Consider the following 13,332-nt stretch of genomic DNA (forward strand, 5'->3'; position numbering starts at 1 on the left):
GCCAATATCTTTACCAAGCCACTAGATGAACAATCTTTTACCAAACTTAGGCATGAGCTCAATATTCTTGATTCTCGCAATTTCTTTTGCTAGATTGCACATATAGCGCCTCTATATACCTTTGATCATATCTCTTTCATATGCTATGACTAATATGTTTTCAAGTCTATTTCAAACCAAGTCATAGGTGTATTGAAAGGAAATTGGAGTCTTCGGCGAAGACAAAGGCTTCCACTCCGTAACTCATCCTTCGCCGCCACTCCATGCATCTCTCCATTCTTGGGGGAGAAAACAAAAACACTTCTACTTTGGTATGATATTAACTCATTTATTTATGACCAAAGGAGAAGAAAGAATTAAAAAGGCTCTAATGATTCCGTTTTTGGCGATTCATGCCAAAGGGGGAGAAAGTAAGAGCCCAAAGCAAAAGGACCGCACCACCACCAATTTCAAAAACTTTGTGTTTCCAAGATTTTTATCAATTGATATCCTATTGTGTTCAAAAGGGGGAGAAAGTAGTATTTCAAAAATGGTATATCAAAACCCTCTTGAACACTAAGAGGTGGATCTCATTTAGGGGGAGTTTTGTTTAGACAAAGGAAAAGCATTTGAAATAGGGGGAGAAATTTTCAAATCTTGAAAATGCTTTGCAAAATCCTATTCATTTACCTTTGACTATTTGCAAAAGAACTTTGAAAAGAATTTACAAAAGAGTTTGCAAAAACAAAACATATGGTGCAAGCGTAGTCCAAAATGTTAAAAACAAAGAAACAATCCATGCATATCTTGTAAGTATTTATATTGGCTCAATTCCAAGCAACCTTTACACTTACATTATGCAAACTAGTTCAACTATGCACTTCTATATTTGCTTTGGTTTGTGTTGGCATCAATCACCAAAAAGGGGGAGATTGAAAGGGAATTAGGCTTACACCTAGTTCCTATATAATTTTGCTGGTTGAATTGCCCAAAACAAATCTTTGGACTAACTAGTTTGCCCAAGTGTATAGATTATACAGGTATAAAAGGTTCACACTCAGCCAATAAAAAGACCAAGTTTTGGATTCAACAAAGGAGCAAAGTGGCAACCGAAGGCCCTCTGGTCTGGGAGCACCGGACTGTCCGGTGTACACCGGACAGTGTCCGGTGCACCACCGGACAGTGTCCGGTGCACCAGAGGACTCCAACTCGAACTCGCCACCTTCGGGAATTTCTGGAGGCGCTCCGCTAAAATTCACCGGACTGTCCGGTGTACACCGGACAGTGTCCGGTGCTCCAAGGAAGCGCGGCCTCCGGAACTCGCCAGCCTCGGAAATTTAATTCAGCCGCTCCGCTATAATTCACCGGACTGTCCGGTTTGCACCGGACTGTCTGGTGAACCACGGAGCAACGGCTACTTCCGCGCCAACGGCTACCTGCAGGCGCATTTAATGCGCGCTCTGCGCGCGCAGTCGTCAGGCGCGCCCATACTGGCGCACCGGACAATGAACATGAGTTGTCCGGTGTGCACCGGACATCCAGGCGGGCCCACAAGTCAGAAGCTCCAACGGTCAGAATCCAACGGCAGTGATGACGTGGCAGAGTGCACCGGACTGTCCGGTGTGCACCGGACTGTCCGGTGCGCCATCGAACAGACAGCTCCCACCAACGGTCAAGTTGGTGGTTGAGGCTATAAATACCCCAACCACCCCACCATTCATTGTATCCAAGTTTTCCACTTCCCAACTACTACAAGAGCTCTAGCATTCAATTCTAGACACACCAAAGAGATCAAATCCTCTACAATTCCACTCAAGCCTTTTGTGATTAGAGAGAGAGATTTGCCGTGTTCTTTTGAGCTCTTGCGCTTGGATTGCTTTCTTTCTTTCTCACTTGTTCTTGTGATCAAAACTCAATTGTAACCAAGGCAAGAGGCACCAATTGTGTGGTGGCCCTTGCGGGGAAGTTTTGTTCCCGTTTGATTGAGAAGAAGAAAAGCTCACTCGGTCCGAGGGACCGTTTGAGAGAGGGAAGGGTTGAAAGAGACCCGGCCTTTGTGGCCTCCTCAACGGGGAGTAGGTTTGCGAGAACCGAACCTCGGTAAAACAAATCCGCGTGTCACACTCTTCATTTGCTTGCGATTTGTTTTGCGCCCTCTCTCGCGGACTCGTTTTCTTATTACTAACGCTAACCCGGCTTGTAGTTGTGTTTATATTTGTAAATTTCAGTTTCGCCCTATTCACCCCCCCTCTAGGCGACTATCAGGCGCCTTCCAGGAGATTCTTGAGCTCCCCCTGGATTCGCCGACCCTCGGTGGTTGATGGCTCCGGCATTGCGCGGAGAAGCATCGCTGCTGCCGCCAGGTTCTGGCCGACCCCACTAGATGCGGGTGGTGGCCTGACCCTGACGTTGTCGGCGACGCGGTGCTGGAAACCCTGGGGCAGATGACATATTTCTCCGGCCGGGGGTTGGCCCGCCCATGCCTGCCCGACGTCCCGGCGGATCGGCTCAAGCGCTCCTGCTCCCTCGTCGAGCCTGGCCTGCACCCCGCGGATTTGCTCGAGCTGTGGGTCATGTCCCCCCGCCTGAACGGGGACCACAGCTAGCTCCCGTGGGATGTCAACGTGGGGCACCGGCCTAGGGAGATCACCGTCCTCCGGCATGCCGAGATGATTGCCTTCGGAGGGACCCCCTAGATCGACGTGGAAACATTCGCGGCTTGGGCCGCAGTCCTCGTCGCCGAGGCTGCGGCTACCGTCGGAACAGTCGGAGAGGCAGTAGTCACATGCGGTCATGAAGTCCCGCATGGCGCTAGGGTTACCCAGTCCAGAGAAATCCCAGCAGATGCTGGGCTCGTCGTCTTCCTCGAACCCAGAGGGCCCGTAGGTCGAGACGTCCGTCAGCCGGTCCCAAGGCGACCGCATGCGAAACCCCAGAGGGTTTGGACTCGCCTCTACGAGGGCGCCCGCCAAAGCGAGGTTGCTAGGCGGGTTGAGGCTGAATCCAAATGACGTAGGATGGGAATCAGTCGGTACCTCTCGGTCGACGAGCGGCGACAAGGTCACGTCGGGGACTGATTGCACCGTCGTCTCAGGTACGAGGGTGACGTCCAGCAAGCTTTTCGCGAGCGCGCTGGCGTCGTCCGCTTGCTCGGGATTGGCGTGTCGCGGGAAGACGGCGCTCGTCTTCGTCTCAAGCGCGAAGTCGATACCTGGTGCGCCCCCCGTTGGGGTTCCGGCGCTGTCGACTCGCTCGACAGCCGACGAGGCGCTGCCTCCTGCTTGGCCTTGGTCGCCCTGCCTTCCCCTCCGTCGGCGGGGAAGAGGGTGGGATGAGCTCGAAGATTGTTCCTCCACCACGCGGGGAAGGCGTCGTCGATTCCGCCGCCGGCGGGCGGGCTGTCGGCCGCCATTATCGTTGTCGCGCGGCGGTGGAAGGAGTATCATGTCGTAGCTGCCGTCGAGGGACATGAACTCAAGACTCCCGAAACGGAGCATCGTCCCGGGTTGGAGAGGTTGCTGGAGACTGCCCATCTGGAGCTTGACGGGAAGCTGTTCGTCAACACGCAGCAGGCCCCTACCTGGCGCGCCAACTGTCGGCATTTCGAGACCGGGGGTCCCTGGGCCGACGAGTGAGTGTCGCCGCGTGCCCCAGCCCAGATGGGTCGAGCGCGAGGGCGAGCGCGAAGGGGGGAGAGCGAGGCGGCCGGAGACCGGCGTGAGAGAGAGAGTGGGATTCCCGCGGCCTTCGTGTTCGTCCCGCGCCCAGGTCGGGTGCGCTTGCAGTAGGGGGTTACAAGCGTCCACGCGGGAGAGGGAGCGAGCGGCCCTAAGCGAGCGCCTGTCTCGTCCTCGTCCCCGCGCGGCCAACCCCCTCTAAGAGGGCCCTGGTCCTTCCTTTTATAGGCGCAAGGAGAGGATCCAGGTGTACAATGGGGGGGTGTAGCAGAGTGCTACGTGTCTAGCGGAGGAGAGCTAGCGCCCTAAGTACATGCCATTGTGGCAGCCGGAGAGATTTTGGCACCCAGCTGGTGTGATGTCGTGGCCGTCGGAGGAGCGATGGAGCCTGGCGGAGGGACAGCTGTCGGAGCGGTTGAGTCCTTGCTGACGTCCTCTTGCTTCCGTAAGGGGGCAGAGAGCCACCGTCGTCACATAGTACGCGGAGCGCCATCATTGCCTATCTGGCGGAGCTAGCCAGATGGGACGCCGGTCTTGTTCCCTGCGGCCGGAGTCAGCTCGGGGTAGGGTGATGATGGCGCCTCCTGTTGACGTGGCTGGCCTGCGCCCTAGGTTGGGCGATGTGGAAGCTCCTCCGAAGCCGAGGTCAAGTCTGTCTTCCGTGGCCGAGGTCGAGTCCGAGCCCCTGGGTCGGGCGAGGCGGAGGCCATCGGCTGAGGCCAGGGCGGAGTCCGAGCCCTGGGTCGGGCAGAGTGGAGTTCGTCGTCTTCTGGGGCTGAGCCCGAGTCCGAGCCCTGGGTCGGGCGGAGCGGAGTTCGTCGTCTTCTGGGGCTGAGCCCGAGTCCGAGCCCTGGGTCGGGTGGAGCGGAGTTCGCCGTCTTCTGGGGCTGAGCCCGAGTCCGAGCCCTGGGTCGGGCGGAGCGGAGTTCGCCGTCTTCCGGGACTTAGCCCGAGTCCGAGCCCTAAGTCGGGCGAAGTGGAGCTTCCTATGGTGCCATCGGCCGGACCTGACTGCCTGTCAGTCTCACTCTGTCAAGTGGCACCGCAGTCGGAGTGGCGCAGGCGGCGCTGTCCTTCTGTCAGGCCGGTCAGTGGAGCGGCGAAGTGACGACGGTCACTTTGGCTTTGCCAGCTGGGGGGCGCGCGTCAGGATAAAGGTGTCAGGCCACCTTTGCATTAAATGCTCCTGCGATTTGGTCGGTTGGTGCGGCGATTTGGTCAGGGTTGCTTCTTAGCGAAGGCAGGGCCTCGGGCGAGCTGGGAATATGTTCGCCGTTGGAGGGGGGCCTCGGGCGAGACAGAAATCCTCCGGGGTCGGCTGCCCTTGTCCGAGGCTAGGCCCGGGCGAGGCGTGATCAAGTCGCTCGAATGGACTGATCCCTGACCTAATCGCACCCATCAGGCCTTTGCAGCTTTATGCTGATGGGGGTTACCAGCTGAGAATTAGGAGCCTTGAGGGTACCCCTAATTATGGTCCCCGACAAGCCTCAACCTCATTTTGAGTCGGTGGAGATGCTTGCGAGGAGGAGGATGGTTGATCTTGTGCATTTGGAGGCTCTTCGGATTCCTTAGGACACACATCCCCAATGGACATGTTCCTTAGCGCGATGCATGGAGCCTCTTCATTACCTATCTCATCAAGATCTACTTGCTCTACTTGAGAGTCGTTAGTCTCAACAAACACAACATCACAAGAAACTTCAACTTGTCCAGAGGACTTGTTAAAGACTCTATATGCCCTTGTGTTTGAGTCATATCCTAGTAAAAAGCCTTCTACAGTCTTAGGAGCAAATTTAGATTTTCTACCTCTTTTAACAAGAATGAAGCATTTGCTACCAAAGACTCTAAAATATGAAATATTGGGCTTTTTACCGGTTAGGAGTTCGTATGATGTCTTCTTGAGGATTCAGTGTAGATATAACCGGTTGATGGAGTAGCAGGCTGTGTTGACCGCCTCGGCCCAAAACCGATCCAAAATCTTGTATTCATCAAGCATGGTTCTTGCCATGTCCAATAGAGTTCTATTCTTCCTCTCTACTACACCATTTTGTTGTGGCGTGTAGGGAGAGGAGAACGCATGCTTGATACCCTCCTCCTCAAGGAAGCCTTCAATTTGAGAGTTCTTGAACTCCGTCCCGTTGTCGCTTCTAATTTTCTTGATCCTCAAGCCGAACTCATTTTGAGCCCGTCTCAAGAATCCCTTTAAGGTCTCTTGGGTGTGAGATTTTTCCTGCAAAAAGAATACCCAAGTGAAGAGAGAATAATCATCCACAATAACTAGACAGTACTTACTCCCGCCGATGCTTATGTAAGCGATCAGGCCGAATAGATCCATGTGTAGGAGCTCCAGTGGCCTGTCGGTCGTCATGATGTTCTTGTGTGGATGGCGAGCACCAACTTGCTTCCCTGCTTGGCATGCGCTACAAATCCTGTCTTTCTCAAAATGAACATTTGTTAATCCTAAAATGTGCTCTCCCTTTAGAAGCTTATGAAGATTCTTCATCCCAACATGGGCTAGTCAGCGGTGCCATAGCCAACCCATGTTAGTCTTAGCAATTAAGCAAGTGTCGAGTTCAGCTCTATCAAAATCTACTAAGTATAGCTGACCCTCTATCACTCCCTTAAATGTTATTGAATCATCACTTCTTCTAAAGACAGTGACACCTACATCAGTAAATAGACACTTGTAGCCCATTTTGCATAATTGAGAAACGGAAAGCAAATTGTAATCTAATGAATCTACAAGAAAAACATTGGAAATATAATGGTCAGGTGATATAGCAATTTTACCCAATCCTTTGACCAAACCTTGATTTCCATCCCCGAATGTGATAGCTCGTTGGGGATCTTGGTTTTTCTCATAGGAGGAGAACATTTTCTTCTCCCCTGTCATGTGGTTTGTGCACCCGCTGTCGATGATCCAACTTGAGCCCCCGGATGCATAAACCTACAAAACATGTTTAGTTCTTGACTTTAGGTACCCAAATGGTTTTGGGTCCTTTGGCATTAGATACAAGAACTTTGGGTACCCAAACACAAGTCTTTGATCCCTTGTGCTTGCCCCCAACATATTTGGCAACTACCTTGCCGGATTTGTTAGTTAACACATAAGATGCATCAAAAGTTTTAAATGAAATGGCATGATCATTTGATGCACTAGGAGTTTTCTTCTTAGGCAACTTAGAACGGGTTGGTTGCCTAGAACTAGATGTCTCACCCTTATACATAAAAGCATGATTAGGGCCAGAGTGAGACTTCCTATAATGAATTCTCCTAATTTTGCTCTCGGGATAACCGGGAGGGTACAAAATGTAACCCTCGTTATCCTGAGGCATGGGAGCCTTGCCCTTAACAAAATTAGACAATTTCTTAGGAGGGGCATTAAGTTTGACATTGCCTCCCTGTTGGAAGCCAATGCCATCCTTAATGCCAGGGCGTCTCCCTCTATAAAGCATACTACGAGCAAATTTAAATTTTTCATTTTCAATTTCATGCTCGATAATTTTTGCATCTAGTTTAGCTATATGATCATTTTGTTGTTTAATTAAAGCCATGTGATTATGTATAGCATTAATATCCACACCTCTACATCTAGTGCAAATAGTAGTGTGCTCAACGGTAGATGTAGATGGTTTGCAAGATTTTAATTCTACAACCTTAGCATGCAATATATCGTTTTTACTTTTAAGGTCGGAAATGGTAGCATTGCAAACATCAAAATCTTTAGCCTTAGCAAGCAATTTTTCATTTGCATCTCTAAGGCTAGCAAGAGAAATGTTCAATTCTTCAATCTTAGCAAGCAAATCATCATTATCATTTCTAAGATTGGGAATTGAAACATTACAAGCAATAGAATCAACCTTAGCTAACAAATTAGTATTCTCATTTCTAAGGTTGTCTATAGTCTCATGGCAAGTGCTTAGCTCACTAGATAATTTTTCACATTTTCAACTTCTAGAGCATAAGCATTTTTAACTTTAACATGCCTTTTGTTTTCCTTGAATAGGAAGTCCTCTTGGGAGTCCAAGAGATCATCCTTCTCATGGATGACACTAATTAATTCATTTAATTTCTCCTTTTGTTGCATGTTTAAGTTGGCAAAAAGTGTACGCAAATTATCTTCCTCATCACTAGCATTATCATCGCTAGAGGATTCATATCTAGTGGAGGATTTAGATTTAACCTTTTTCTTTTTGCCGTCCTTTGCCATGAGGCACTTGTGGCCGACGTTGGGGAAGAGAAGTCCCTTGGTGACGGCGATGTTGGCGGCGTCCTCGTCGGAGGAGGAGTCGCTAGAGCTTTCGTCGGAGTCCCACTCGCGACAAACATGGGCATCGCCGCCCTTATTTTTGTAGTACCCTTTCTTCTCCTTTCTTCTCCCCTTCTTGTCGTCGCCCCTGTCACTGTCACTAGATAGTGGACATTTTGCAATAAAATGACCGGGCTTACCACATTTGTAGCACACTTTCTTGGAGCGGGGTTTGTAGTCCTTCCCCTTCTTTGTTTGAGGATTTGGCGGAAGCTTTTGATGACAAGTGCCATTTCCTCGTTGTCGAGCTTGGAGGCGTCGATGGGTGTTCTACTTGGTGTAGACTCCTCCTTCTCCTCCGTCGCCTTGAATGCGACCGGTTGTGCTTCGGACGTGGAGGGGCCGTCAAGCTCGTTGATCTTCCATGAGCCCTTGATCATAAACTCAAAGCTCACAAAATTCCTGATTACTTCCTCGGGAGTCATTAGTGTATATCTTGGATTACCACGAATTAATTGTACTTGAGTAGGGTTAAGGAAAATAAGTGATCTTAGAATAACCTTAACCACCTTGTGGTCATCCCATTTCTTGCTCCCGAGGTTGCGCACTTGATTCACCAAGGTTTTGAGTCGGTTGTACATGTCTTGTGGCTCCTCCCCTTGGCGAAGACGGAAGCGACCGAGCTCCCCCTCGATCGTTTCACGCTTGGTGATCTTGGTTAGTTCATCACCCTCGTGCGCGGTCTTGAGCACGTCCCAAACTTCCTTGGCGCTCTTTAATCCTTGCACCTTGTTGTACTCCTCCCTACTTAGAGAGGCGAGGAGTATGGTTGTGGCTTGGGAGTTGAAGTGCTCGATTTGGGCTACTTCGTCCTCATCATAATCCTCATCCCCTACGGAAGGTACCTGTGCTCCAAACTCAACAACATTCCATATACTTTTGTGGAGTGAGGTTAGGTGATATTTCATTAGATCACTCCACCTAGCATAATCTTCACCGTCAAAGGTTGGCGGTTTGCCTAATGGAACGGAAAGTAATGGAGTATGTCTAGAAGTACGAGGATAGTGTAAGGGGATCTTACTAAACTTCTTGCGCTCATGACGCTTAGAAGTTACGGAGGGCGCGTCGAAGCCAGAGGTAGATGGCGATGAGGTGTCGGTCTCGTAGTAGACCACCTTCCTCATCTTCTTTTTCTTGTCCCCACTCCGATGCAACTTGTGGGAAGAGGGTTTCTTCTCCTTCCCCTTCCCTTTGTTGCGGGACTCTCCCGATGAAGCTTTCCCGTGGCTTGTAGTGGGCTTGTCGCCGGTCTCCATCTCCTTCTTGGCGTGTTCTCCCGACATCACTTCGAGCGGTTAGGCTCTAATGAAGCACCGACTCTGATACCAATTGAAAGTCGCCTAGAGGGGGGGTGAATAGGGCGAAACTGAAATTTACAAAGTTAATCACAACTACAAGCTGGGTTAGCGTTAGAAATATAATCGAGTCTGCGAGAGAGGGTGAAAAACAAATGGCAAGTAAATAAGAAGTGTGACACGCGGATTTGTTTTACCGAGGTTCGGTTCTTGCAAACCTACTCCCCGTTGAGGAGGCCACAAAGGCCGGGTCATTTCAACCCTTTCCCTCTCTCAAACGGTCCCTCGGACCGAGTGAGCTTTCTCTTCTCAAATCAACCGGGAACAAAACTTCCCCGCAAGGACCACCACACAATTGGTGTCTCTTGCCTTGGTTACAAGTGAGTACTGATCTCAAAAAAGAATGAGAAAGAAGAAAGCAATCCAAGCACAGAGCTCAAAAGAACACAACAAATCACTCTCACTTATCACTAAAGCTTTTGTGGAATTGGGAGAGGATTTGATCACTTGGGTGTGTCTTGTATTGAATGCCTAGCACTAGTAAGTGGTTGGAAGTGTGAAAACTTGGATGTCTTGAATGTGGGGTGGTTGGGGGTATTTATAATCCCAACCACAAAACTAGCCGTTTGATGGAGGCTGTCTGTCGTATGGTGCACCGGACAGTCCGGTGCACACCAGACAGTGTCCGGTGCGCCAGCCACGTCACCAGGCCGTTGGGTTCCGACCGTTGGAGCTCTGACTGCTGGGCCCGCCTGGATGTCCGGTGGCACACCGGACATGTACTGTAGAGTGTCCGGTGCGCCACTTCGCGCGTGCCTGACTTCTGCGCGCTCTGGCGCGCATTTGATGCTTCTGCAGGTGACCGTTGGCGCGAAGTAGTCGTTGCTCCGCTGGCTCACCGGACAGTCTGGTGCACACCGGACATGTCCGGTGAATTATAGCGGAGTGAATTCCTGAAGCTGGCGAGTTCCAGAGTCGCACCCTCCTGGGGCACCGGACACTGTCCGGTGTACACCGGACAGTCCGGTGAATTATAGCGGAGCGCCTCTGGATTTTCCCGAAGGTGAGGAGTTCAGCGTGAAGTCCCCTGGTGCACCGAACACTGTCCGGTATAGATGAGCATGCAGCCCAGAGCACGGGAGCCCGGCACGAGGCCCATTTTTTTGGCCCGGCCCAAGCACGGCCCGGCCCGGTTGGCTTCGTGCCCGGGCCAGCCCGGACCATTTTACCAGGTCGTGCCTGGGCTGCTGGGTGCGCCCGCCGGGCGGCACGGCCCGGCCCGCCAGAGAACGGCAGGCACAGACCGGCCCGGTACGGGGAGCGGCACCACATAGCCTCGGCTCCCGACCCGACTCTCCGTCTCCTCTCTCTCACTCTCTCGCGCTCGCGGTCTCGCTCTCGCTCTCGCCCTCGGCCTTTCCGTCTCTCTGCTGCTCACCGCCTCACCGTCGGCCGTCGCCGTAGTCTCTGTCGGATCTTCGTCATCGGCCCCCTTCTGTGCGGCGCCCCTCTCCAGACTCCGGCTCTGCATCGGTTGATCGGTGAAATCCCTAACCCTAATCACAAATCCCTAACCCTAATCTCCGCTCTCCGGACTCCGGCTCTCCCTCCCACCGTCCCCCGTCATCGTCTCCGGCTCCGGGCTGCGGCTTGGCAGAGATAAGTCCCTCTCCGACTCTCCCTCTCCAGTCGGCCATCCCAATCCCTAACCCTAACCCTAATCTCCTCTTCTCGGTCTCTCCCTCTCGCGTCGTCCGTCGTCGTGCACTTTACCCTCGTCTCCGGCTCCGGGCTCCGGCTTGGCAGGTATGTCACTCTTCCTCGCTTCCTCACCAGTCGACCATTCCAATCCCTAACCCTAACCCTCGCTGCTTGCTTTGCTTGTGGACTTTGGTAGGTCGCCGGCCGACTACGGAGTCGTGCTAGTGCCGCCACTGCCGTCGAGGTATGGTGCCGAGATAGAAGTCGGTTATGGATGACGACGACGACAACAGTCGGTACCCTAGAACCATCAACGAGGAGCTCGTTGAGTTAGGGCAGCTTCCCGATGACGTCGATGACATGGGAGATGTTGCTGCTGCCTTGTTCGGTGTCGATACCACTCCTAATCCCGGGCCGGTAAGTGATGCTGCTGGCTCTAATGAACTTGATTCATTGACTTCTTCTAGCACTGGTAAACGTCGATCTGCTGTTTGGGATGACTTCACTGAAGTCACAGAAAACCGTAATGGTAAGAAGGTGCGCATTGCAGGTATTTGCAAATTTTGCAAAGCTAGGTTGAGTGCTAATTCTAATGCTGGCACTGGACATTTGCTTAGGCACCAGAAATCATGTAAAAAGAAGTCTGATCATGCTGCTATGGTTCAAACTAGACTTGCTTTGAACCCTGATGGGTCTTTTAGAAACTGGGAATATGATCCTCAAGTGGCTAGAACTGAGCTTTGTCGTTTGATTGCTAGACTTGATCTTCCTTTAGGGATAGCTGACACAGATGCTTGGGATGAGTACATTCAGCATGCTCACAACCCTAGATATGTTAGAGTATCTAGGTTTACAACTGCTAGAGACATGGTTAAGTTATACAATGACAAATTAAAGAACTTAAAAGATGATGTTTTTCCTACTGTGTCTTCTATTTGCTTGACTTCTGATATATGGTCTGGTAATGCCAAGGAAGACTACATTACTGTTGTTGCTCATTTTGTTAATGCTGATTGGGAGTTAAAGAAGTGTGTGATAGGCTTTAAATTGATCCAAGTGTCTCATAATGGTGTTAACATTGCTGAACGCATTGCTTGTGTGATTCAATACTTTGGCATGATTGATAAAGTGTTCTCTGTTACCTTAGATAATGCTTCTTCTAATTCAACTGCCATGCTCACATTGTCACCTATGCTTGCTGGTTATTTGGGTGCTGATGTTGATCCAACAGATACCAGTAACAAAACTTATAGTGTGCTTCATCAGCGTTGTGCCTGTCACATTATTAACTTGATAGTGAAATGTGGCTTGAAAAGGCTTAAGGATTATTTAGATGTGTTTAGGACTGCTATTAATTTCTTAAACTCTTCTAACCAGAGAATTGGTTCATTTAGTAATTACTGCAAAGCAAAAGGTTGTAGACCTAGAAAATTGCACTAACAGCTCAATATTGTGTATATTTTCTGTGTGAATTGTGTTTTACTGTATTTTGTCTGTTATCGGGCTTCGGGCTGGCCCGGCACTGCTTTGGGCCAGGGCTTTTCGGGCTGGCCCGGCCCGAAAAACGGCCCGCTGGGCCGTGCCTGGGCCTGCTGCAAGGCACACAGGACTGTGCAGGCACGACACGGTATGCCCGTGGGCCTGGTCGTGCCGTGCCTATTTGGGCCGTGCCTAGACCGGGCCCGGGGCGTGCCGTGCCGGGCGGCACGTTTGCTCATCTATACTGTCCGGTGGCACACCGGACAGTCCGGTGCGCCAAACCAGGGCACATTCCGGTTATCCCTTGCTCTCTTTGTTGAACCCATGTCTTGGTCTTTTTATTGGCTAAGTGTGAACCTTTGGCACCTGTATAACTTATACACTAGAGCAAACTAGTTAGTACAATTATTTGTGTTGGACAATTCAACCAACAAAATCAATTAGGAAAATAGGTGTAAGCCTAATTCTCTTTCAGTTATGACACTCTTGCACCCCTCGGATGGTTGTATTCAGTATGGTATTTGTCACTATCTCTAGATGTGTTGCTCACATGACATATTATGTCAAATCATTGGATTCACAATCGTGCACACATTTAGGGGGAGCCATCTACATACAATCATTCAAAAGAAATTTTCTATTGCAAATGTTTATCTTTTTGACCTTAATTGTTTTGACATCAATCACAAAAAAGAGGGAGATTGTAAGTGCAATCAACCCCAAGTGAGGGTTTTGGTGATTTAATGACAAAACAAATAAGGGTACTAACATTTTTTGTTCTCAGTGTATGATTAGAAAGAAACAGGAACTTAAGGAAGCACCAAGGACTTCATGCAACAGACGTATAAAAATTTATGTAAAATCTTGTGTTGCATGATGTAATTCTTCCTTA

This window comes from Zea mays, chromosome 5 (genome assembly GCF_902167145.1).
Source record: "Zea mays cultivar B73 chromosome 5, Zm-B73-REFERENCE-NAM-5.0, whole genome shotgun sequence".
Classification (NCBI taxonomy): Eukaryota; Viridiplantae; Streptophyta; class Magnoliopsida; order Poales; family Poaceae; genus Zea; species Zea mays.